This window comes from Dipodomys spectabilis, unplaced genomic scaffold (genome assembly GCF_019054845.1).
Source record: "Dipodomys spectabilis isolate Male_0828 unplaced genomic scaffold, ASM1905484v1 ptg000234l, whole genome shotgun sequence".
Taxonomy (NCBI): domain Eukaryota; kingdom Metazoa; phylum Chordata; class Mammalia; order Rodentia; family Heteromyidae; genus Dipodomys; species Dipodomys spectabilis.
The window spans coordinates 11100568-11104420 of NW_024870911.1; positions in this window are offsets into that span (position 1 = coordinate 11100568).

Below are 3853 nucleotides of genomic sequence, written 5' to 3' on the forward strand. Positions count from 1 at the left end.
AATTGTAAAGTTCATTTTCAACATAGTGTCTTATGTATCTTATTGTTCCAATGGGTCAACCTATATCCCTATTTAAGAACTTTGTTTTTTCCCTTCCCCTCCCCAAGCTAGAGAAGTATATATACAAGATGCAGAGCACCAACATCAAATACAGTGAAAACAGAGGTTAGACCATGGGGGAAAAACATACAATGAAACAAAAAAATCACATGGTACATTATAAATACTTTAGGAACAATAGAAAGAAAGAAAAAAAACACTTATGTCCCTATCTTGGGGTTCATTTCGCTTAACTTCATCTTATTTGGCCATATGTACATAGCTTTTGGCCTTTTCTGTTTGTCCCAGACATATATTAGTTATTGCAAATAAGAGAAACCCTAGGACCTATGTTTCTTTGGGTCTGGCTTACTTCACTCAATATAATTTTCTCCAAGTCTTTCCATTTCCTAACAAATGGAGCGATGTCATTCTTTCTGATGGAGGCATAGAATTCCATTGTGTGTATATACCACATTTTCTTGATCCATTCATCTACTGAGGGGCATCTGGGTTGGTTCCATAGCTTAGCTATGGTAAATAATTCTGAATAAACATATTTGTGCTGCTAGCTTTAGTATGGTCTTGTTTGTGATTATTTGGGTAAATACTCAGAAGTGGGATTGCTGGGTCATAGGGGAGCTCTATGTGGAGTCTTTTGAGGATCCTCCATACTGCTTTCCAAAGTGGTTGAACAAGTTTACACTCCCACGAACAATGCAGTAGGGTTCCCTTTTGGCCACATCCCCTGCAGCATCTGTTGTTATTAGAGTTCTTTTCTTTTTCTTCTTTTTTTTAAAATAAGCATTTTGTTGTGAAAATACTGTACAGAGGGGTTACAATTACATGGGCAAGGTAATGAGTGCATTTCTTATCAAGCATTGTTGCCTCCTCCTTTGTTTCCCCTTACCATCCCTTACCATCCCCTCCCCCCTTATTAGAGTTCTTGATTATAGCCATTCTAACTGGGGTGAGGTGGAATCTCAATGTTGTTTGGATTTGCATTTCTTTTATGGTTAGAGAGGTTGAACATTTCTTCATATGTCTATTAGCCATTCTTATTTCCTCTTCAGAGAAATCTCTCTTTAAGTCTTTAGCTTACATGTTTATCAGGCAGTTGTTTCTTTGAGGATTTGTTGTTGGGGGATTTAATTTTTTTTGGGGGGGGTCCGGTCGTGGGGCCTGAACTCTGGGCCTGGGCACTGTCCCTCAGCTCTCAGCTCAAGGCTAGCGCTCTACCACTTGATCCACAGTGCCACTTCTGGCTTTTTTTCTTTTTGCTTATGTGGTGCTGAGGAATCGAACCCAGGGCCTCATGCATACAAGGCAAGCCTTCTACCACTGAGCCACCTTCCCAGCCCGGGATTTAATTTTTTGAGTTCCAGTTATATTAAAATATAATATATTAAAATAACTGGAAGGTATGAGAACCTTCTCCAATGTATGGCTAGTGAAGATCTTCTCCCAATCTGTGGGCTTTCTATTGATCTTACTAGCTATGTCCTTTGCCATGCAGAAGTTCTGCAACTTTATGCAATCCCATTTGTCCAAGCTTTCTTTGATTTGTTGTGTTTCTGGGTCTCTATTGAGAAAATTTTGGCCTGTGCCTAGGAGACCTAGGGTTTCTTCTATTCCTTCCAGTAATGTTTTCAGGGTGTCTGTTTTGACTTCGAGGTCTTTGATCTATTTGGAGTTGATTCTGGTGCAGGGTGATAGATAAGGATCTAGCTTTAGTTTTCTACAGGTATTTAACCAATTTTGCCAGCACCATTTACTGAAGAGACTGTCTTTCTTCCATTCTATTTTTTTAGGTCCCTTCTCAAAGATTAGATGGCTATAGGTCTTTAGGTTCATTTCTGGGTTTTCACTTGTATTCCATTGGTCCTCAGGTCTGTTCTTGTGCCAGTACCAAGCTGTTTTGATTACTATGGCTTTGTAGTAGAGTTTGAAATTTGGTATTGTTATTCCTCTAGCACTATTTTTTCTGTTAAGGATCATTTTTGCTATTCAGGGTTTTTTATTGTTCCATATGAATTTTTAGATTGCTTCTTCTATTTCATTGAAGAATGAAGTTGGAATATTACAAGTCAACCTTTTTCTATCCCCACCCCATCACCTGGGTGTGATAGTACCTTTATGATTTCCCTAGTGCTATTCATTGGACCACAAGAAAGTACACAGAAACTACAAAGGAAACTTTAAAAGTACACATAAAATGTTCATTGGTGTTAGGCTGAAGGATAATTGCTTAAGGAGGGATGGTTTGCTGTGCTCACTGGGAAACTGGGCAAGATTTTATTTTTAGTTCAAGCTATGTGGCTGGCCAAGGGATAACAAATCACAGAGAAAAACAACTCCTTGGAGCAGTCTCATGGACAGACAAATGAATAGGAAGAAGAAAGAGAATTATTCTACTTTGATGGCTTATGTGTTTTATGTACAAAGCTAGATTTTCCATTTATATACCTCCAAGGCAAGATGGATAAATCAGTATGCTATTAAAAATAATTGTGGGAGGATTTTCATTGACTTATGTAAGATTAGACTCTGGCTCAAGGTCTGTTTTCATATGGCAATTGCTCCTTTTGTAAGAAAGTACTTGTTTAAGCAGAATGTATCTTTCATTCATATGATGTTCCAGAGACATATTTAGTTAAAGTTGGAACCATCCTGATCACAAATCTATGTCATGTTATCCATTAGGGACAGAATAATAGCCACATTATCTTATATTTATCCATGTTTCACAATACATCATGTTTCATTTACTTTATTTATTAGTTTGACTTTCTTTATAGCCTCTGGCTAGAATTTATTGCTGTTATTACTTTCTTTGCTTAAATAAGAATGACTATTTTATATTAACTTAAATTTAGGAAAGGTCATACTTGCTGCATGTTTTAAACTTAAAGCAATAGTACATGCATACATATATATATATATATATATATATATATATATAAAACGCCCACATACGTATACTGCATATGTGTATATACACATTTATACAAGTGCATTTATATATCAAGATAAATATATACCTATATATTTATGTAGCTATCTATATACTGATGCAAATATTTCTATCTAAAAATAGCTATAGGCTGGGTTGTAGTAGTGACATCCTGGAAATAACAACATGGAAGACACATTTCAGAAGAGTTTGAAGGTCTTAGTTTTGAAAATGAGTTCTGCAATAGTTGACCAGACAGTATAATATATCTTACAGCTTTGGGTCCATGGCACGTTTTCATTAGTGGGTTGAATTGTACATTTTATTTTTCATGACAGTATTAAATTGTCTGGGGATTCAGCTAAGTGTATCCCATTGTAATAAATAATGTCCATATATCAGCCTGCTTGGTATCTGATTTAAGAGACAAGGCCACAGGGAGCCTATGATTTGAGAACTAAATTGGAGAGAAAGGATAGGGCTCTAAACTCTGATGGTCCTTCAGAATGTCCCACAGCCGGCTTGCTTGTTGCAGTGTAGCTTGTCTCTTCTATGTGTTGGAGCTCCTATTCTCCTGTGCATATTGCTCAATGGAATGATGAGGCAGGCTTAGGGTCATGGAAAGAATTCCAATTGACGGGGAGTGAAGACGCTAAGTGTGCTAGTGTTTCAATGGCTCCCTGATCAACAGCTCTGGAGCAAAATGTTAGCCTGGGAAGGCAAGGCTACTCTGCATCTAAGGGGAGGCTCCTGCTACAAAATTTGCTCAAGATGCTCTAGCGATGAGACAGGTGGGGCTAAGCATTATACTGTGGCATTGCCATTTGCCAGCTCTCTCCCCCAAAGTTACTTACATCTCTG